The sequence below is a fragment of the Mastigoproctus giganteus genome, chromosome 6 (assembly GCF_048544385.1).
Source record: "Mastigoproctus giganteus isolate SK-2022 chromosome 6, ASM4854438v1, whole genome shotgun sequence".
Lineage (NCBI taxonomy): Eukaryota > Metazoa > Arthropoda > Arachnida > Uropygi > Thelyphonidae > Mastigoproctus > Mastigoproctus giganteus.
Window position 1 is genome coordinate 179,708,861 of NC_143580.1, and position 24,449 is coordinate 179,733,309.

Below are 24,449 nucleotides of genomic sequence, written 5' to 3' on the forward strand. Positions count from 1 at the left end.
ATCAAAGGTAAGAAATATAAGTAAAATATAAATGTAAGCATATATTAATCATCGTTGACCCGACAGAGAACGTAATTTAAGGATTAAAACAAGATTAAATATATAATACATACTACATTTGACCATATCTAGGACATAATGTAATAGTCGTCAAAATAATATGTGGTGCCCCCTATGTGATGGATACGGTAAAAATAAATAATTAAATTAAATTAACGCAAAGAGAAACATGCAGATAGTAAGAAGAAAAACTAAAGGAGTAGGAAAAATAGAACCTGAACTCCACAAAGGCGAAAAATAGTGGTATAGATAAGAAATAGTTTCTCCTACGTCCTCGGATTGCCCTAATAATTTCGGAGAAATAAAAATAAAGAGTGTAGGACAGCTTAAAGGCATTACAAGATATAAGTTGTGGCTCGGGTATGCCCGGGATCGCAAACCCGTTCCTATAGTAGGACCCTGAGCTGAATTTGCATGTTATCTCAGCGTGAATTTAAGTAAATTAAAAGAATTTAACTATATGTATTAAAAAAAAAAAAAAAAAAAAAATGTTACACTGTAATTTGCAAGCCGGTGGGTACAAGTTTTCTACGCCGTAAGACACCAAGAATGCAAAGTGTATCCTATTTACATATATACATGGCACTAAATATAACGATTTTATTGAAAATTATATTGAAACGATAGGTTCAGAAAACAAATTTTTGAAATTAATTATGCTAATTGCTTTCCTGAAGTGATATTTCAGGTAAGCGATAGGGAAATTATTATTGATCAACCTGCCGTACAACGCTGTTAAGCCCGCTGAACAATTTTTATTACTATTGCAGATATAAGCAATCCTTAAACATTGCGATAAAATTATATTAGCATGCACTGATTTTGATACATTTGATTTCCAGTTTGTAAGGCTGACTACGTTAAAATTAAATGCATCTCTTTTATTATATACGTTTACGTCTATTTTATTATTATGTAATATTTCTATATGAAGATCCAAGTAATTTGCTATAGTATCGGAACTATTAGTTTTTTCCAACACAAGCTCCCCTGGATATAACCACTGTAATCCTGGACAAAATGTGGACAATTAAAAACACATATATCATCTACGTATCTGTATATAAGTAGGTTATCTTGAAATTCTCTTTCTGTATAATACAGATAAAGGTTTGCGATTATGCTTGATGCTGGACTTCCCATAGGGGTGCCAGTGACTTGCAAATATAACGATGTTCCGTCATATACATAGTTATTAAAGATGCATAATTTTATTAGAGAATTCCAATAGGTTAAATCAACCTTTATAGCATTTTTATTTTCTAAATATAGTTTCTGGAGGACGACTTCTAAGTTATTAAGGTTAATGCTCGTAAATAGACTGTTAAAGTCAAAAGTTTGTATTTGATGAATATTATTATTTTTTAGAGCATTTATAATAGGTAAGTTATTATTTATTATAATAGTTTTATTTAAGTTATTTAATATACTTTTAAGTAACTTTTCTAACGTTTTTCCGGGAAATTTCGCATAACTATCTCTACATGATGTTATGAATCTAAAAGCAATTGGTGTTTTGTGAAATTTGGGTATGCAATATATAAATGGATATTTTAGGTTATTATACTTTAACTTTAATTTTTTATGCAATGCAATTAATTTTTTGATTATTATATTAGAAGAAGATGTTATCTGTTTATATGTACGGCTAGACTGTAGTTCATTTTTTATAATATCTATATAATATGATTTACATATGATTGCATAATTGCAAGCAGCTTTGTCAACGGGAGTTATTATAAAATGTTCATGTATATCTTTGAGCTGCCTATTTATTAATTTGGTATTATATAGATTATCCTGTACGAATTTCAATTGATTATATTTATTAGATATGATATTAAGCATTGTAAATAACCACATGTGATAAGCTTCAACCGGTATATTATGTTTGTATGCTGATCTTATGCAGTATTTTAGTAAATCTAGATATAACAATTTTTTAAAATTAGATTTATTAATAGGTGGATTAGGTCGAAATTTAAAACCCAGTGATAAAATATCTCTAAGTTCGGGATATGGGATTATATCTAAATTGCCGGTTATAATGTGATTATGGTTAGGATCCACGTATCTATGAAATGAAGGTTTGTGACAAACACATGTATCCTGTCCGATGTTAATATTGTGAAGGTTTGTAGCTATTGTTTTATAGTTACACGCTTTAAGACCAAATGGTTTAGAATATCTAAATCTGATATTAATATGTAAGTTATTAATAGGCAGCAAGTCATTACGTAAATTAATAGTTTTATGTATATCTAAATCATCCATCATTTTATTTTGAAAGTATAAGATGAGGACAGAGTTTTCAGGCTGCTTGCTAACATTCAAAATATTAATTCTGAATTTAAAAATATCCAATATAATGTGCATAAGGTGGGAGGATGCAAAGACGTAATCATTGGTTTTTCTATATAGTGCTTTGAGTACACTAAGTTTAATACTGAAAAGTGTGTTGTGAATTTTGCTAATATTTATAGGATCCGTATCCCACATTTTGAATAAATCTATAAAGTCTCCTAGATGTTCTCGGTTGCTTTTATACGTGTTGGATTTACTATATTTCCTATTGCGATTATCTTTACGAAGTTTGGCAATTTGAAACATATTATAAACACAAATATCTTTTAAATTATTCGTCATATATTTTTGATTAAATTTATTATTTAAATTTATTATTATTATTTATTATATATATATAGGTTAAGTAAGTATTACATTTAATGAAAATAGATAACTTAGAGTACAAAATTTTTCAAGCCAAATCTAATGCCATTGCTGAAGTCATATATATATATATATATATATATATATATATATATACACACTGATGAGCCAAAATATTATGACCAGCGAGTCGTTATGCAAATTGAAGCAACTGCAGGTAAACTAAGGTCAGGTCAGGACATGATATAAAATACACCTGATACTGAGCTCCATTAATCAGTGTTACTCTTGATCTTCAGATGGGAAAGGCAGCAGACTTAAGTAAGTTTGACAAAGGCAAATTGTAATGGCCAAACGATTGGGTCAGAGCATATCCGAAACGGCAAGGCTGGTGGGATGCTCATGGTCAGCCATGGTTAGGACCTACTGAAAGTGGTCCGAGCAGGGAAACCCACAAACCGCCGGCAAGGTGTTGGATGACCATAGCTCGTCAATGCTCGAGGTGAGCGAAGGCTCTCCCAGATGATATGTGGCAACAGAAGGGCAACTGTGGCACAACTTGCCAGTAACTGGAATGCTCATGATGGGAGTAATGTGTCACAACACACAGTACATCGAACCCTGCTGAAAATGGGACTGCATAACCGCAGGCTGCTCCGAGTGCCGATGCTAACCACTGTTCACCAGCGACAGTGGCTACAATGGGCACACAAGCATCAAAACTGGACCTTGAATGATTGGAAGAAGGTCATCTGGTCCAATGAATCATGTTTCCTGTTGCACCATGTGGATGGCCGGGTACATGTGCATCGTTTACCTGGGGAAGTGATGGCGCCTGGATGCACCATGGGAAGAAAACAAGCGGGTAGCGGCAGTGTCATGCTTTGGGCGATGTTCTGCTAGGATACTCTGGGTCCAGTCATCCATGTGCCGGCACTGTGACGTCTACCATCTACCTAAACATCATTGCTGACCAGGTACACTCTTTCGTGGCAATGGTCTTCCCCTCTGGCGGTGCTGCCTTTCAGCAGGATAATGCGCCATGCCACACCGCCCGGATTGTTTGAGACTGGATCACGGAACATGAGGAAGACTTCCAGGTATTGCCCTGGCCTCCAAATTCCTCAGACATCAATCCCATCGAGCATCTGTGGTTTGTGTTGGAACAGAAACTCTGTTCTGAGGCTTCTCAACCACGGACCTTACAGGAGTTAAAGGTTCTGCTGATTACGTGTTGGTACCAGATACCACAAGACACATTGAGAAACCTTGTAGCATCCAGGCCTCACCAGGTATGAGCTGTTTTGGCTGCGTGTGGAGGACCAACATCTTAATAGGTAGGTGGTCATAATGTTTTGGCTCATCGATGTGTACATATATATACATATACACACAGATGAGCCAAAACTGGCAAATGGCAAATAGAAACTGATAGCCTCAGCTAATTATTAATGGGATATAGTGAGTGGAGCTAGCCCTAGTTAACGTTCCATTCAATGTATCCATATATCTATAATTAGCTACATCATCATTTTAATTTTACTATTTTATTTTATTTTATTATATTTTATGTTTGTTTATAGGGTACAACAAAGAAGTCAAACTTAGGTTACCTAAAAAACTTGGCCCTTTGATCTATTCGGTATAGTGTTCACCCCCTAATACTTATATTCTAAATTGTCCAATTTATCCAGTTGGTATTATATTTAAAAAATTAAGGTTATATATATATATATATATATATATATATATATATAAATGAAACTAATTCCAAATAAACCCCAAACCGGCAAAACAGCCAGAATCAGCAGCAGAAAAGTGGAAAATAAAAATGCACAGCCAAGGAGGCCAGCCATCCAATGGAAATCCCACTTCCATTGGATGTCAGCAAGAATCACCTCTAACCAAAAATGTTAGGAAATCCCATGATGAAGGGAAAGGCTCCACAGCTTTGGTAGAACTGGTCCAGGCCAGCTAGACTAAAGATCCCATGATGGGAGAAAATCCAATATCAATAGAATTAATCCACCTAGATGGGAGAACACATCCAGGTTGACCAAGAAAAATTGTGTGCCCAGAAAGGCAAGAAAAACATTCTGGGGAGGAATTTTGCTTTCATTGAACTTTGTTTTCAAGACAGAGCACAATTTTGTTTAATAGCATTCTTTGGTAGTTTTTCTTAAAACACTGGATTACACCTTGATCAAGTGGCTGAAGAACTGACATCATATTTGGTGGTAGGTACTCTACAGTGTTTGCATGTAGGTCGTTTACTTGACAATGAAGGATGCAGTTATCCACAAACAGCAAAATGTTTCTATTCCTCTCACTCATCCCTGATCTGTCTCTGATCTATTCTTTGTAGATTTGTGATGTCATCCATGCCTTATCATTGCTCAATACATAGTCAGTAATGCCTTCAAACCTTTAAAGCATTGAGGCTTCTGGGCTTTCCCAATGATTAAAAGAAGAAGCTCCTCCAGGCATGTTTGCTGCTAGGAGAATGGTAATGTTTTTTGGCCTTTTTTCCACCACTACATTTCTTACTCTTAAATGTAAGTGTTTTATCCGGTGGCAATTTAAAAAAGGTCCAGTTTTATCAGCATTCCTTTGTGGAATCAATATCCACGGCTGCTCTTTCGTCACACTTTTTTTTGGAAGACAGGCCATGACGAGTCTTAAATTTCTGGAACATCCATCTGAATTTTTAAATTCTTCAATATCCATTTCATGTGCAAATGATTCAGCCCTAGCTTTTAAAAGATTACCATCTACAGGAATGGATTTTGCGGCCATTCCAAAAGTACCTTTTCAAGATCCGGATACTTCACCCTTCATGCTCGAATCCTACCAGGTGCAGCAGATTTCTCTAAACTTTCAATCTTTTTCCAATCTTTCAGAATAGCGAACAGAGTATGCTTAGGAATGCCAAACTGTCTAACGATATCAGTCTTAAAATGTACACCATTATCTACAGCAGCGTTTCTCTAACTGTGTTCCGTGAGATGTGAACAAGTGCTCCGCAAAAAATTCGTGAATAAAAAAGTTTGGGAAACACTGATCTACAGCTTGCAAAATCCTAATTTTATCTGCAATTGGCAAGGCTATTCGCTTTCTTGGAGTCTTACCAATACACATATACTCTAATTAATGAAATTAACTTCTAGCCAATGTTCATTTCATTACCATACTACAAGAAAAGAAAATAGAAAATTTTAACAAGTGATTTCTCACAGTAAGGATGCAATATTAATTAATAATTTAAAAAATAAAAGAAATGCATATTTGTAGAATACACCACTTTTGTATCATTATAATGTTTAACATCAATTTTTTTTTCAGTTAATATACTGGCACAGACTGCGGAACACTTTATTTTGGCAGGCTTTGCATAGAGAAGTATGCGTAGAGGTAAGGATAACTACGAAAAAGTAGCAATATAGTGATCAGATGTGCCATTTGTACGTGATTTAGCCGGGAGTACACAGGTTGAAGGAGAGGAGGAAGCGAACCGATATCATAACTAAACTTACTTTCTTGTATAAATTGTTTTTGATAATTATTAGTATTTTGAAATATTACTACTAAAATAAGATTTGTGGTTGAAAAAAGGAACTTTAAAATGAGAATCAAAGTACTTCTAGTAGTGCAACTTGCTTGATGAAAACGAACACAATATTGTCACACTTCAAAGTGAGGATGAACAATCACAGTCTTTCATTCCCCAGAAATCCGAAGTGAAAAAATAAGAACCAACTAATAAAAGACCAAAACGAAAGTATGATGACAGTTGTGTTTTGTAAGTGTTCCGTGAATATATCGTGAGATGAAAAGTGTTCCATGACTAAAAAAGTTTAGAAAACACTGATCTACAGCTTGCAAAATCCTAATTTTATCTGCAATTGGCAAGGCTATTCGCTTTCTTGGAGTAATACCAATAAACATATACTCTAATTAATGAAATTAACTTCTAGCCAATGTTCATTTCATTACCACACTACAAGAAAAGAGAATAGAAAATTTTAACAAGTGATTTCTCACAGTAAGGATGCAATTTTAATTAATAATTTAAAAAATAAAAGAAATAAATTCTGCATATTTGTAGCGTACACCACTTTGGTATCATTATAATATTTAACATCAATTTTTTTTTCAGTTAATATACTGGCACAGACTGCGGAATCAAACAGACCGCGGAACACTTTATTTTGGCAGGCTTTGCATAGAGAAGTATGCGTAGAGGTAAGGACAACTACGAAAAAGTAGCAATATAGTGATCTAATATGCCATTTGTACGTGATTTAGCTGGGAGTACACAGGTTGAAGGAGAGGAGGAAGCGAACCGATATCATAACTAAACTCACTTTCTTGTATAAAATGTTTTTGAAAATTATTAGTATTTTGAAATATTACTACTAAAATAAGATTTGTGGTTGAAAAAAGGAACTTTAAAATGAGAATCAAAGTACTTCTAGTAGTGCAACTTGCTTGATGAAAACGAACACAATACTGTCACACTTCAAAGTGAGGATGAACAATCACAGTCTTTCATTCCCCAGAAATCCGAAGTGAAAAAACAAGAACCAACTAATAAAAGACCAAAACGAAAGTATGATGACAGTTGTGTTTCGTAAGTGTTCCGTGAATATGTTGTGAGATGGAAAGTGTTCCATGACTAAAAAAGTTTAGAAAACACTGATCTAGAGCTTGCAAAATCCTAGTTTTATTTGCAATTGGCAAGGCTATTCGCTTTCTTGGAGTAATACCAATAAACATATACTCTAATTAACGAAATTAACTTCTAGCCAATGTTCATTTCATTACCACCCTACAAGAAAAGAGAATAGAAAATTTTAACAAGTGATTTCTCACAGTAAAGATGCAAGCTTGTCAATTACTTCAATATATTTGAAGAGTTCTGTCATTTTTAAATGTGAATATTTTACAATGTAATAAAAAATTCAGATTAGGAGGTAGAAATTTATGGTTATTATGGAGAAATCCTTTTATTTTCAATGTCAATATATCGAATGTAAAATAAAATTAGGTTAATGAGAAATTAGCCAGAACCAATAATGTGTTGAGACATTAAAAAGAGGGTCGCTATAAAGAGCTTCACTGTATTTATACTGGAACACAATATTATCAAGATCAAGTAACATTATCAAGAGTTTGTACATATACGTACATGTACGAACATATACGCACCCATGATACATTTTTCTGATGCAAATAACTATAAATGGCAACTTTTACACATATATATATACTGTATATAAATTTTTTTGGGAATAGAAATTAATGATGGATATATACATATTTGTCTGCAGTTGTGTGTGTGCATGCACATGCACTGATTTGGGCCTTGCATTAGCAACATCCCCTTGTGTAGGAATGGACTAGTCTGTGACACTGGTAAAGGCTCAAAGTCAGGAACGGCTGATATGAGATCGTAGTTCACACATGTGCTGATTAATTTTTGAGTGTCTGTGAGGAAGAATGGATTAGCATTGAGATCTTTCCAACTTCGAATTTTTGAGATCTTTCCGACTTCCATAATTTAAAAACTCCTGACTTGAAAGCCTGGGCTGAAATTTGGATATGAAGTTTGCTCAGACCTTCTTTCTTTGAGGGGACCATGACAGAAGAAAGCTACCTGAGACTACTAAAAGACAAAATCATTCCATTAACGCAGTCCAAATTTAATTTTTGGCATTCCTTTTTTTATGCAGGATGGAGCATCAGCTCACCACGTTAAAGCTGCCTACAATTTTTTGGAAAAAAAAGTTCCCAGGCCGATAGATCAGATGGCTTGGTTCCCTTGAACTGCAACCGAGCTCCCAGTTTTAACACCCTGTGATTACTTTTTGTGTAAATTCTTAAAGGATAACATATTTAGTAATAAGTGCAGGTCTTGCTGAGCTTAAGCAGCCAACAGTTAAAGAATTGGCAAACATTTCTGAGGAATTGTGCCTTGCTCTATGTCACTGTACCAAGAAAAGACCAAAATGGTGGTCAAAAATAAATTTTCTTTTTTAATTTTATGTATGCCATTTCTATTTGGCTAGCATTAATTAAAATATATATATTACCATTAGTACTGGCATATGATGCAAGAAAGCAAGCTTATGCAGCATTATGCAGCATCACCCAAAAAAAAAAAAAAACCGCTCCAATTTCACACCTCCATTCATTCCAAATACCTGTCCAGCTCAGCCTTAAATTTATTTAGGCTATCAACTTCCGCAACAAAGGATGGAAGTCTGTGCACCAACCAACTACCTGCTGGCTAAAGGCAAACTTCCACACATCTATCCTACATCTGTCTTTCCTCAATTTGAATTTATGCCCTCTCAGGCAATTATTCTGAGCAAGAGAAAGAATCCCATCAGCACTGAGCATGCTCAGACCATTCAAGACTTTATACACCTCAATCAGATCACCTCTAAGGTGCCTAGTCTCCAGACATTGTAATTTGCAAAATTTAAGCCTTTCTTCGTAAGAGCAACCCTTTGTTCCATTCACTAATCTTGTTGACCTTCTCTGTACTCGTTCCAACAACTCTACATCCTTCTTAAAATGAGGCCTCCAGACCTGTATACAGTACTCAAGGTGTGGCCTGACCATTGCCTTATACAATGGGATAATCACATCCTTATCCCTGCTAGAAAAATTCCTGTATATCATTGACAAGACACTATGAGCTACTCTTGCAGACCATCTGCACTGCTCAGAAAACTTCACATCTGCCTGCAAAATTACCCCAAGGTCCTTTCGTTCTCTATCACTGTCAGTGTAGTACAACAGAGTTGATACGTCACTCTGGGATTACTGCTTCCCATATGTAGTACTTTACATTTGTCAATGTTAAACTTCATTTGCCACCTCTCAGCCCATCTACTCAACTTTTCTAGAGCCTGTTGCAGCATCGTACTGTCATTAGCGTCCTTAACAACTCTGCCAACCTTCGTATCGTCTGCAAACTGGACATTAAGCTTGATATCATCATCAATATCTTTTATAAATACAGAAAACAACAATGGACCCAACACTGAACCCTAAGGGACCCCACAAATAACATTAGTCCATGATGAGCAGTATCTACTGATTACCACTCTCTGTCTTCTCCCACTCAACCATCCCTTTATCCATAGCAGCAATTTGCCTCCAATTCCACACTGCTCCAATTTGTTCGGCAGTCTTCCATGTGCAACAGTATCAAAAGCCTTTCTAAGATCCAAATATATGATATCAAAGTTATTCCCTGCATCCAGTAAATTTGTGACCACATTATAGTATCTAATCAAAACTGGTCAGGCAAGACTTTCCCTTAACAAAATCATGCTGTGTCCGAGCTATAACTGAAGTCTTGTCTAGATGATCCTGCAGTACTTCTTTAACCAGTGCCTCCATTAATTTTCCTGGAACAGAAGTTAAACTAACAGGTCTATAATTACTTGTGTGGTCCTTTGATCCTCCTTTGTGAATTGGGATCACATTTGCATATCTCAAGTCCATGGGTACTTCCCCTGAGTCCAAAGAAGCTCTCATAATTATCGCTAAGGGTTTGCTTACTTCCTTTGCTGCCTCCTTTAATATAAATGGATAGATCCCATCCACCCCGAGTGCCTTTTTTATGTTTATCTTCAATAATTTCTCCTCCACTTTCCTCTCAGTTATTACAAAATCATCTAGCTCACTGACAGAGTTTAAACTCACCTCTGGCATTCCCCTCCACCCTGAATAGCTCTTCATGGGTGAATGTAGATGCAAAATACTCATTTAGTTTGTTAGCCACCTAAGCAGGATCGTCAACAGTTGAACCATCAATATCCAGTGGACCAATCTGATTCATCCCTTTCCTTCTAGAGTTTACATAGGTAAAGAACTCTTTGTTGTTTTTCTTTGCATCCTTTGCCAAGGATTTCTCATAATTTGTCTTTGCCTGCCTAATCGTCTTTGTGACTTGGTTACAGACCAGCTTATATCTATCATAAGCTTCCATGTTACCCATTAATTTATATATCTCATGCATTTTTCTTCTCTGCCATATGTCTCATTAGTTCATCTGACATCCATTTTAGCCTAAACCTTGAACAATATTTCTTAGTTGTTAGGTAAAGCCTAGTAGCTTCCAAGATAAGTTCTTTGAATGCTTCCCATTTTGAATTTGCTGTTAGTAACATCATCAGTAGGTCCCACCATATAGAATTAAAATACTGTCTCAGATCACCGTAGTTGCCTTTACGAAAGCAAAAACCCTTCCCTTTACCCCTGATGTTAGTTACCTCTTTGAGTAAATCCCACTTCAGCACACTGTGATTACTGCCACCTAGTGGTTTCTTTATCTGCAAATTCTTAATGCATGAAGAATCACTACTCATAATCAGATCAAAAGTATTACTCCTCCAGTTGCCTCCCGAACATGCTGATATAGAAAACAATCATCCAACAAATCCGCAAAAGCCTTGCTAGTGTGTGAGTGAACAACCTCATCAGAGTCATTAGGCCTATAACACACTTCTACTCTCAATTTTGATCTCCCAATGCTTATGTCACACCAAACTGACTCAACACTGCACTGTTCAGCGATGTCGACTGGCTTCACTTCCTTGGATTTTATGTGTTTCTTAACTAATAGCATAACCCCTCCTCCCTTCCTATCCTGTCTATCCTTCCTGTACACATTGTACTCCCCCAAATTCCAAAGATTTCTCGTAATCTGCCTTCGCCTGCCTAACCTCCTTTGTAACTTGGTTACAGATCAACTTGTATCTATCATAGGCTTCTGTGTCATGTGTTAATTTGTATGTATCCCATGCATTTTTCTTCTCTGCCATATGTCTCATTAGTTCATCTGACATCCATTTAGGCCTAAACCTTGAACAATATTTCTTAGTTGGTATGTAAAGCCTAGTAGCTTCCAAGATAAGTTCTTTGAATGCTTCCCATTTTGAATTTGCTCTTGGTAACATCATCAGTTGGTCCCACTGTATAGAATTTAAAAACTGTCTCAGTCCATCGTAGTCGCCTTTACGAAAGCAATAACCCTTCCCTTTACCCCTAATGGTAGTTACCTCTTTGAGTAAATCCCACTTCAGCACACTGTGATCACTGCCACCTAGTGGTTCATTTATCTGCAGATTCTTAATGCATGAAGAATCACTACAGATAATCAAATCAAGAGTATTACTCCCTCTAGTTGCCTCCCGAACATGCTGATGTATTGAAAACAATCATCCAATAAATCCACAAAAGCCTTTCTAGTGTGTGAGTGACCAGCTCCAAAATTCCAGTCAATATCTGGGAAATTAAAATCCCCCATTATAAGACTCTCTGATTTACTGACCGCTCTATTTCCCTGTACAGTTTCTTATTATACTCATCAGAGTCATTAGGCCTATAGCACACTCCTACTCTCAATTTTGATCTCCCAATGCTTATGTCAAACCAAACTGACTCGACACTGCACTGTCCAGCGATGTTCAACTGGCTTCACTTCCTTGGATTTTATGTATTTCTTAACTAATAGCATAACTCCTCCTCCCTTCCTATCCTGTCTATCCTTCCTGTACACATTGTACTCCTCCAAATTCCAGTTCTGCATTCCTTATATCTGTGTGACACCACGTCTCTGAAATCTCAACAATATCTGCCTTTGATGCTTTGAGCAATACATCAAATTTATTTACCAAACTCCTAGCATTGGTGTACATGCAAGTATACATGCACCTGTTCCTATTCTTAGTTACCCTAACACAACCCATGTGTTCACTTGTACCGCAATGACTACCAGCAGTCTCTGAAATACCCTGCATCTTGGTTTCCTGGCTGCTGCTCATTCCAATAGAAGCAGTGCAAGAATCACTTTCACCTCTGCCAGTGACTACTGTTAATCTATTACTCCTTGTATCTCCCCAAGCTAGCAGTTTTCCGACCCACCTAACACTGCCTCGATAGCATCAGCAAATATTCTTGCACCCTTTCTATTTAAGTGTATCCCATCCCTGTAGAAGCAGTCTCTCCTGTTAACAAGTACAGACCAAGCTGAAAAAAATTCTACCCCTTGAGCCTTGCACAGTCTTTCCAGGGCCGAATTTATCCACAAGGCTCTCATTATAAACTCCCTCCTATCGTGTCTGGACAGAATTATAGACACTTTCAAATTCAACCCTAATTCAAGGCTTTTTTTCAACAGTGACCTGTACTTGTTAAGTAATTCTACCGGTCTCCTACTCTTAATATCATTAGTGCCAACGTGTACAATATCACCTTTTGTGCCCTTAAAAAATGATATCCGCTCTACGTCATCAACCTTTGCCCCTGGCACACATACCCTGGTCCTGTTCCACCTATCCTTTTTTACATAGCATGTTTCCCGTTTCCCTGACAATAGAGTCACCAACAATTAAAATAGTGATTATTTACAGTTAAACATGTTCATTACTTATGGCCCAGAGATAGTGAAACAAATTAACTTGGTACACCCAAAAACACTGTTAGAAACGAGGGTCAGACTATGCTTGTACAACAGCAGTAAAGTCATACGGCGTCCTACATTTTGACCAGTAATGCAAGGTGATGATCTCCTCATTGCAGACACAACCAGAAACTCACAATGTGAGGGGGGGGGGTTATATGTTAATAAATAAATGAAAGTGTATATCTGTTATATTAATTTATGTGTATTTATTACAGCAACAAAAATCAACTCCTATTTTACTTACAAAACTAGGTCTAGTTTACTTTTATTTCTTGATAGTATCCTATTATATCCTTGATAGTATTTTTGAAAAACTGCCTCAACAGCATTGTCAAATATTGTTGCATCCCCTTCTATTTAAGTGTATTGCATCTCTTAAAAAAAATCTCTCCTGTTAACAAGTTGTTGTAGAAGGGCTTTTAGGAGCATCAGTGACTAAGGCCATATTGCTCTGCGTTAACAAATGCAGGTAGTGCTGAGAAATTCTACTTATGGGCCTTGCACAGTTTCTCCAGATCCAAAATGATTGACAAGGCTCCCATCATATGCTCCTGCCTATCATATCTGTGCAAAATTCCAGACACTTTCGCAGTTTTAATCCTATCTCATGGCATTTTTTTTAGGCAGGTCAATAAACTACTTGTTTTGGGAGAAGGGATATATATGGACTAATAGTTTCAGGAAGCTAGCTGTACACTGATTCTTTCAGTGTATCTGTTCAGATATACAGCAGCCTGGAAAGCAATGTGGGGATTTTCATAATATATGGCTATATGAGGGTTGTAAAGAGCAAAAACAGGCACATACATTAATTCTAAGAGCATAGTAAATAAATATGATGAATTTGAAGTATTGGTTAAGTCATCAAATGCAAACATTATTATAGAAATATCAGAAACATGGTTCTACTCTGACATGTGGAGGCAGAATTTGAATACAGTAATAGGTGTACAGAAAGGGCAGAGAGGACAAGATGAGAGGGTGAGTTATGCTGTTGGTTAAGAAGCAAATAGAATCTAAAGCAGTGCAGCCAGTTGACAAGATTTGCCAGTGTAATGTTGAATCAGTATTGTGTGACATAAGCACTGGGAAAGAAAAAATGTAATGGGGAAAGGGATTTTGCTTGATTAGAGCAATACAATAGTCTTCGTTTTTTGATTCTTTTCGGTGGGAGCAATTTATAATGTTATCTAGTGCAAATTTTAAATGGGAAGCATTCAGGGAAGTAATTAAAGAAGCTATTAAGCTTTTTTATACTAACTTTTTATATACTAACGAGACTAGTAGCAGAGAAGAAAAATGCACAAGATGATTATAAATGTCAGGAATATCCCAGGGGTTCACATGTGATATGGGCTTGGCACACCCGGGGTCCTGAGCTGGATATCATCATTCTTCTCTTTCTTGATGATTCCCTTCTACTTTTTTCTCTCTCTCTCTCTCTCTCAGGGTAACTCCGGAATTTTTTTTTTTTTTTTGGCTGGTGCAGCATAAGCCTCAGGCTTCCTTGTATCATATAGCTAATAATAATAATAATATAGAAACCTACACCAAGAACAAACTAGTCTGCACTCAAGTCACTTGGGTTGGAAAGGTAAGAAAGATTATGACAAATCTCTGACTAAGGATGCAAAGAATTTTGCTTACATTTTCAATAAGAGGAAAGGGATGAATCACACTGGCCCACTAGATTTCAATGGGATAAATACTGATGATCCTGTTCAGGTTACTGTCAAAATGAATAAGTGTTCTGCATTTACATTCATGTGTGAAAAAGTTTTTATGGATAGGAATACCAGAAGCATATCAAGTTGTAACTGGAAGAAAATTATTTTGTCATAACTGAGAAGAGAAATTATTGAGGTTAAAAGTAAATAAGGCATCTGGGGCAGATGGAATCTAACCAAATATATTAAAAGAAGAAAGAAAAAAAAAGGCAAGCAAAATTTTACAATTATGAGAGCAACTTTGAATTCATGGAAGATCCCTACAGACTGGAGATGTGCAAATGTCACTCCTATCAACAAAGGAGGAATCAATGGGTGAAGTGTGTAAATGCAGAGCAGTAAGTTTGACTTCTTTTCCAAGGAAATAATGGAGTTAGTGGCTAAAAAAAATACTGCAGGATCATCTTGATAGCAATGCACTTATACAGAAATCATTGCAGAGTTTAAGAGGGAGATCTTGTCTAACCACTATGATTAGCTATTGCAAATTCTACTTCAAAAACATACTGACATCATATACAGTAAACCCTTTAAAAATTGGTACCTTCAAGAATTGAGGTGTGCCAGATTTTAAAATTTTCCAGAATTTAGAGAGGTATACCTAATGATTGGCAGTTTTAGAGGAGCACATTTCAATAAATATTAAGCACTATCAACTAAATTGATTTTCATTTGTGAATATAACTTTGATATTCACAAATGTTAATTTCATCTGTTTTTGCAACCAGCAGGATTTAAATTGCATGGATAATGCAATAGTCTAAATTCTCACAGCAGAATAAACTTGCCTTTGTAAAAAGTTGCATTAGAATTTAACTACTTCCAACGAGGGGCTCACATCTAGTGAGAATGGGCTTGGTGCACACAGGTCCTGAGCTGAATATCATTATTCTTCTTTCTTGGTGATTCCCTTTTACTTCTGACTCTCTCTCTCTCTCTCTCTCTCTCTCTCTCTGTCTCACAGGGTAATTCAGAATTTTTTTTTTTTTTTTTGGCTGGTGCAGCATAAAACTCAGGCTTCCTTGAGGTGTGCCAGATTCATTACCAACTAAGGCCATATTGCTCCGGGGATATGTGGTGGTCATTCCCTGACCACCACATCCTCCGTATTTGGTGGTCACGGGCTTGAATCCGAGTTTAATCAAGAAGCATGTGCTACGCACTGCTGCTCCTGCCCACCTGGCTATGGAGGTGCCCCTGAAGGTTTCTTGTGCTGTGAGAATTAATACCATTGCATTTATCTTTCTATAAGTAACAGGGAGTGTATGTGCGTAAGGCCTTGCTTATGGTATTTATGTTTCTATAAAACAGGGAATAAGAATGTCAGATCACACCAGCACCTATCAATAGTGCATTCTGAAGGAGCTATTTGATGCCTAAAATTCTTGAAACCATTATGCTCACTGATGAAAGTAAGCCAGTACGGCATAACAGTTAAAATAATTCAAATTATATTTCCAACAAAACATTCGGCTTGACACACAACTTTAAATGTATTTTTTATTTGTCATTATTATTATTGTTGTTGGTGGTGATATTGGGCAATGGTTGGGGCACACCTGTAGTACTGCATAAAGGTCAGGAAGCCTAGCCGGGTGGGTAAAGTGCCTGCCTGGCAACTAAAAGGTCGCGGGTTCGAATCCCACCTCGGGCTTGGATCAAAGTACTGCAAAACCTTGGGAGGTGTATTATGGCCACAGAAGCCGATCCGCAAAACTACCAAAAAAAAAAAAAAAACAGAGGCCTCATTTTAGGAAGGACATAGAGTTGCTAGAACGAGTACAGAGAAGGGCAACAAGATTGGTGAGAGGAACAATGGGATGCACTTATGAAGAAAAGCTTAAGTTCTGCAAATTGCAGCATCTGGAGACTAGGCACCTGCGAGGTGATCTGATTGAGGTGTATAAGGCCTTGAATGGTTTGAGCAGGCTCAATGCTCACTGACTATTTTACAATTGTAGAATAGATGTGCGGAAATTTGCCTTTAGCCAATAGGGGTGGTTGATTGCTGGAACAGACTTCCAATCACTTCTTTCCCCCGTTCTGACAGCTAATTACAAAGGTGCACCGTATAACCCCAGGGGCTCACATCTGGTGAGTATGGGCTTGGCACACCCAGGGTCTTCAGCTGGATATCATCATTCTTCTCTTTCTTGGTGATTCCCTTCTACCTCAACCCCTGGCTTTTTGGCCGTGAAGGGCATTAAAGATTATCTCTCTCTCTCTCTCAGGGTAACTCGGGAATTTTTTTTTTTTTGGCTGGTGCAGCATAAGCCTCAGGCTTCCTTGCACCATGTAGCTAATACTAATAAATATTGGAGTATAGCGAAATTTAAGGCTGAACTAATCAAACATTTGGAGTGACCAGTGGGTGAAGTGAGAAGAGTTTTTTTTTTGACTGATGCTGTATAAGCTTGCATCATATGCCTCAACTAATGCTAATGCTTAATGACACAAGGGCTACTGAGATATTATTATTACCAAGTTGTTTTATTTATTTATACTGCCCTCAAATTTAATAATGCCAAAAGCAACATCACTGCAATATTATATCGAAAAAATTGATAGTGTACCTTTAGAATAAAAATCTACTTTCAGCACTGATTATATTCCAATTAAAAAGTTTAACATAAGTACAAAGTGTCATCCAGTGAAGTCGAGGAGAGGGTGGGGCGGCTGTTCCGCAGCACTGTGCCTGGATACGTATAAGGGGCCATGGATGTTGTGATTATAAAGGTTAACTGATGAGAAAAAGTGTTTTCCCCGGGTCTTGTGTTAGATCTCGAAGTCCCTATTGCGTCATTTTTAGACTTCTGAAGCTATACCGCTGTTTCTTTTTGAATTTTACACACCAGACGAATTCAGTTTTTTTTTTATTCGTACTTAAATTAGATGAACGCTTTGATTCAAGGAATATTACTGTTAAGAACGGTACTACAATACTTTGAATAATTCCTCCATAAATCGTTCTAAATAAAAATATCCATCGTGGGATTTGGTTCTTCATAAAAAGCAACCGACCTTTTCACGCGTTCCATTCACACAGCATACTAGTATCACGGAACCGCTTCTATTTCACTACATAAAATGTAACCAGAGTAGTAAGATATCTTACTACGCTGTGAATGTAACAAGCGCTTTCTCACGTGTTTATCTTTACTAATGCGGAATGGCGGCCACTGCAAATATAAAACAAGTAGTGCCAAAATAGAAAATAATAATAACAATTATTATTATTCTATTATAACGTTTGTTTCTTTATTTTTTTTTTATAAGAACATTGTTCTTCTCAGTACAGTATTTAAATCTGGTAGAGGTCAGGATAATCGCTTAACTAAAATTTCATAATCCACAGAGACGAAACTTTTTTTTTTTAAGGAATTAATTTCTTATCATATACATTGCGAATAAGCCCAAACAAAAGGGGGGAAAGTAGCCGTAGCTACCAACAAATCGCACCCAAAGCGAAACGAACAATCGAAAGCCGTCGCAAAATATCTCAAGACAAATATACAGTAGCGAACATAAAAACTGCATCACCAGTGAATTTTGAAAATAACGCGTTTTGCGCTGCATTGTGGGCTGCACAAATGTTCGAAATTATTATTATTATTATTACCTATAAAGTGCAAGGAAGCCTGAGGCTTTTGCTGCACCAGCCAAAAAAAAAATTCCTGAGTTATCCAGAGAGAGAGAGACTCGGAAGTAGAAGGGAACCACCAAGAAAGAGAAGAATGATGATATCCAGCTCAAGACCCTGGGTATGTCAAGCCCAAGGCAATATTCATCAGATGTGAGCCCTGGGGAAAATGCATTTGTTAGATGGGATATATATCTCTGTAAATGAAATCCAATAAAAAGACTCCACCTGATATAAAGGCCCCGTAGCCTAGTGGTCAGGCGCGCGGGTGCATAAGTACACGTGCCTTGAGTGACCGAGGTTCAAGCCCGTGACTGCTGAATACGGTGCTGTTTCTTGTATGCTGTCTATGTTGTTAACTCCTCTGACTGTTTGGTCGTCCCGGAGTATAAACAGAAAATTTATTTAAATGCCATAAATATTTTCCCAAAGGGTAAAATGAGTAATTAATGGAAATATGAGAAATAATGCAAATAGCAATCACGACACCGAAACATACATTTTATTGCATTTACGTGTACAAACTGAAATGACAGGTTAACGTAATAGTATTATGCACTGTAAATCAGCAAAATAAGTCCTCAATATTTTGTTGTTCCTCCTCGAGCTGAAATTACAGCCTTGCAACGATCTAGCACAGAGTTAACTTCTGGATATTCGGTTGCCCAATTTCGTGGTACCACACTCTTACAATGCTCTCCTGCAGCTGAATCTTACTTGCTGGCTTCTGAGCAATTCTAGACAACAATATGTACCAGCAATTTTCAATAGGGTTCAAATGTCCACTGTTTCCAGGCCAGTCTAATACTGTAATGCTAGCATTTCTGAGGTATGACTAGAGGTAAGACAAACTAGTTTAATGAAGCCAAAGGGCTTGTTGCAGTGTGTCGCCAGTAGTAATAGTAGTAGTAGAGGCATATGATGCAAAAAGCAAGCTTATGTAGCATCAGCCAAATAAAAAAAAAAAAAAAACAAGAAAATAAAAACCATTTCACACATCCATTTCCTCTAAACGTTTGTCCAGTTGCTCCTTCAATTTATTTCGGCTATCAAACTTCCACAACGACAGATGGAAGTTTGTTCCAGCAATCAACCACCCGCAGGCAAACTTTCGCACATCCTACAACCGTCTTTTCTCAATTTGAATTTATGCCCTCTCAGGCAATTATTCTGAGCAAGAGGAAGAATCCCATCAGCATTGAGCCTACTCAACCCATTCAACGCCTTATACACCTCAATCAGATCACCTCGCAGGTGCCTAGTCTCAAGACACTAAAATTTGCCGACGTTAAACCTTTCTTGGTAAGAAGACCCCTCATTTCCCTCACCACTCTTGTTGCCCTACTCTGTACTCGCTAAAGCAACTGTATATCCTTCCTAAAATGAGGCCTCCAATCCTCTATACAGTACTCAAGTCGTGGCCTGACCATTGCCTTTTATAAAGGGATAATCACTTCCTTTTCTCTACTAGCAAAATTCTTGTATATCATTGACAAAACCCCATGACCTGCATTGGCAGCCTGTCAGAACTGCTCAGAAAACTTATGATCTCACTACACAATTATCCCCTAGGTGTTTTTCATTCTCTCCTACCCTAGTGTAACACAGCGCAGTTGGTACGTTACTCTGGGGTTACTGCTACTCATATGCAGCAGCAGCAGCAGTAGAAGTAGTAGTAGTAGTAGTAATAGTAGTAGTAGTAGTAATGGAGGCATGTGATGCAAGAAAGCAAGCATATTAAAAAAAATTACTATATTACGGTTACCAGTAAATGATTACATTAACCCGTATTCGTGTCTGTAAATTGCGTGTGTTCTCTGGTCGATTTGCCTGTTTTGCTGGACGAAAAACCCCAGTTTCTGAGGGGGAAAACCATGCTATCTACGCCTGAGACCGACTAATTCAGCCACGGAGTGAAAAAAGCCCACTAAAGTTCCTCGCGTCATCGACGGGATTCTAACCCGGGACTTTTCCACCCGGTGTGGGGAGGACGGTGACCTCCTCCCCACACCTGTGATACCCACGCAGACAAGCAAGCATATGAGCTTATTGCACACTTGGACGCTAAACCTGATATACCTCAATCAATATCAGTGAAAAATATAGAAAACAACAATGTGCCCCACGCCGAACCCTGGGGGGACTCCAGAAATAACATTAGTTCACAAAGAGCAGTGTCCATTGATTATCACTTTCTGTCTTCACCAACTTAACCACTCTTTTATCCATTGTAGCAACTTGTCCTTAATGCCATACTGCTCCAATTTGCACAGAAGTATGACATGTACAACAGTATCAAAAGTTTTCCTGAAATCCAAGTATATTTTGCAGAGCAATCGGGTACGGGACATGATACTGCCAAGGGGGATGTCTTTGTGTGTGCGCGATGCAAGGAGTGTATCGATATCAGGCAACAACTCGGCGTTCTTTTGGGCCTATATGAGAGCTTGAAGGACAGGGTGGATGCCCTCGAAGAAACTAAATTGAGGGCCCATCAAGCTCTCAGCTGCCCACATCAACGCCAGAGCTTGCACTTGGGCATCGCGTGACACAGAGACAACCCCCAAGGCAGAATGCGCTGGTCCCGAAGGAACTAGTAGTTGCTGGTGACTCTATTGTCAGGGAAACGGGGAACATGCTTTGTAAAAAAGGATAGGTGGAACAGGACAGGGTATGTCTGACAGGGGCAAAGGTTGATGACGTTGTAGAGCGAATATCATCTTTTAAGGGCACAAAAGGTGATATAGTTGTACACGTTGGCACTAATAATATTAAGAGTAGGAGACAGGCAGAATTACTTAACAAGTACAGGTCACTGTTGAACAAAAGCCGAGAATTAGGGTTGAATTTGAAAGTGTCTGCAATTCTGCCCAGACACGATAGGAGGGAGTATATGATGAGAGCCTTGTCGATCAATTCGGCCCTGGAAAGATTGTGCAAGGCTCAAGGGGGTAGAATTTTTTTCAGCCTGGACTGTACTTGTTAACAGGAGAGATTGCTTCTACAGGGATGGGATACACTTAAATAGAAAGGGTGCAAGAATATTTGCTGATGCTATCGAGGCAGTGTTAGGTGGGTCGGAAAATTGCTAGCTTGGGGAGAGACAAAGACCAATAGATTGACAGTAGCCACTGGCAGAGGTGAAAGAGATTCTTGCACTGCTTCTATTTGAATGAGCAGAAGCCTGAAAAACAAGACGCATGGTATTTCAGAGACTGCTGGGAGCCATTGTGGTACAAGTAAACACATGGGTTGTGTTAGGGTAGCTAAGAATAAAAACAGGTGCAGGTATACTTGCGTGTACACCAATGCTAGGAGTTTAGTAAATAAATTTGATGAATTTGAGGTATTGCTCAAAACATCGAAGGCAGATATTGTTGGGATATCAGAGACGTGGTGTCACACAGATATAAGGGATGCGGAACTGCAATTTGGGGAGTACAACGTCTACAGAAAGGATAGACAGGATAGGAAGGGGGGAGGTGTTATGCTATTAGTTAAGAAACACATAAAAACCAAGGAAGTGAAGCCAGTCGACATCGCTGGACAGTGCAGTGTGGAGTCAGTTTGGTGTGACATAAACATTGGGAGATCAAAATTGAGAGTAGGAGTGTGCTATAGGCCTAATGACTCTGATGAGTATAATAAGGAACTGTACAGGGAAATAGAGTGGGCCAGTAAATCAGAGTGTCTTATAATGGGAGATTTTAATTTCCCAGATATTGACTGGAATTTGGGGGCTGGATACTCACACACTAGCAGGGCTTTTGTGGATTTATTGGATGATTGTTTTCAATACATCAGCATGTTCGGGAGGCAACTAGAGGGAGTAATACTCTTGATTTGATTATCTGTAGTGATTCTTCATGCATTAAGAATCTGCAGATAAATGAACCACTAGGTGGCAGTGATCACAGTGTGCTGAAGTGGGATTTACTCAAAGAGGTAACTACCATTAGGGGTAAAGGGAAGGGTTATTGCTTCCGTAAAGGCGACTACGATGGACTGAGACAGTATTTAAATTCTATACAGTGGGACCAACTGATGATGTTACCAACAGCAAATTCAAAATGGGAAGCATTCAAAGAACTTATCTTGGAAGCTACTAGGCTTTACATACCAACTAAGAAATATTGTTCAAGGTTTAGGCCAAAATGGATGTCAGATGAACTAATGAGGCATATGGCAGAAAAGAAAAATGCATGGGATACTTACAAATTAACACATGACACAGAAGCCTATGATAGATACAAGTTGATATGCAACCAAGTTACAAAGGAGGTTAGGCAGGCGAAGGCAGATTACGAGAAATCCTTGGCAAGGGATGCAAAGAAAAACAGCAAAGAGTTCTTTACTTATCTAAACTCTAGAAGGAAAGGGATGAATCAGATTGGTCCACTTGATATTGATGGGTCAAGTGTTGATGATCCTGCTCAGGTGGCTAACAAACTAAATGAATATTTTGCATCGACATTCACACATGAGGAGTTATTCAGCGAGGGGAATGCCAGAGGTGTATTCAACTCTAGCAGTAAGTTACAGAATCTTGAAATAACTGGGAGTAAAGTGGAGGAGAAACTGTTGAAGATAAACACAAGAAAGGCACCCGGGGTGGATGGGATCTATCCAGTTATATTAAAGGAGGCAGCAAAGGAAGTAAGCAAACCCTTAGCCATAATTATGAGAGCTTCCTTGGACTCAGGGGAGGTACCCGTAGACTGGAAATGTGCAAATGTGACCCCAATTCACAAAGGAGGATCAAAGGCTGACACAAGTAATTATAGACCTGTGAGCTTAACTTCTGTTCCAGGAAAATTAATGGAGGCACTGGTTAAAGACGCACTGCAGGATCATTTAGACAAGACTTCAGTTATAGCTCAGACACAGCATGGTTTTGTTAAGGGGAAGTCTTGCCTGACCAACTTGATTGGATACTATGATGCAGTCACAAAAGAACTGGATGCAGGGAATAACTTTGATATTATATACTTGGATCTTAGAAAGGCTTTTGATACTGTTGCACATGGAAGACTGCTACACAAATTGGAGCAGTGTGACATTGGAGGCAAATTGCTGCTATGGATAAAGGGGTGGTTGAGGGGGAGAAGACAGAGAGTGGTAATCAATGGACACTGCTCATCGTGGACTGATGTTATTAGTGGAGTCCCTCAGGGCTCAGTGTTGGGTCCATTATTGTTTTCTGTATTTATAAATGATATTGATGATGGTATATCGGGATTAATGTCCAAGTTTGCAGACGATGCAAAGGTTGGCAGGGTTGTCAAGGACACTACTGACACTATGCTGCTGCAACAGGATCTGGAAAGGTTGAGCAGATGGGCTGAGAAGTGGCAAATGAAGTTTATCATTGACAAATGTAAAGTACTGCATATGGGAAACAGCAACCCCAGAGCAATGAATCAACTCTGTGGTACTACACTGAGAGTGATAGAGAATGAAAGGGACTTGGGGGTAATTGTGCAGGCAGGTATGAAGTTCTCTGAGCAGTGCAGACAGGCTGCAAGAGTAGCTCATGATGTCTTATCAACGATATACAGGAATTTTTCCAGCAGGGATAAGGATGTGATTATTCCATTGTATAAGGCGATGGTCAGGCCACACCTAGAGTACTGTATACAGGTCTGGAGGCCTCATTTCAAGAAGGATGTAGAGCTGCTGGAACGAGTACAGAGAAGGGCAACAAGATTAGTGAATGGAACAAAGGGGTGCTCTTACGAAGAAAGGCTTAAGTTTTGCAAATTACAGTGTCTGGAGACTAGGCACCAGCGAGGTGATCTGATAGAGGTGTATAAAGCCTTGAATGGTTTAAGCATGCTCAATGCTGATGGGATTCTTCCTCTAGCTCAGA

At 38.0% G+C, this 24,449-nt stretch overlaps 1 protein-coding gene across 1 annotated transcript in view; it reads right to left on the minus strand.

Annotated features, from left to right (window-relative positions):
* The window catches only part of LOC150084779 (AP-5 complex subunit mu-1-like), a 222,972-nt gene extending 204,863 nt beyond the window's left edge, over positions 1 to 18,109 (minus strand). Inside the window, exon 1 of the mRNA XM_090375538.1 lies at positions 17,962 to 18,109. The gene's annotated coding sequence lies outside the window, so the exon portion shown is untranslated. The remainder of the gene's footprint in view (positions 1 to 17,961) is intronic.
* Positions 18,110 to 24,449: the final 6,340 nt, after the last annotated feature.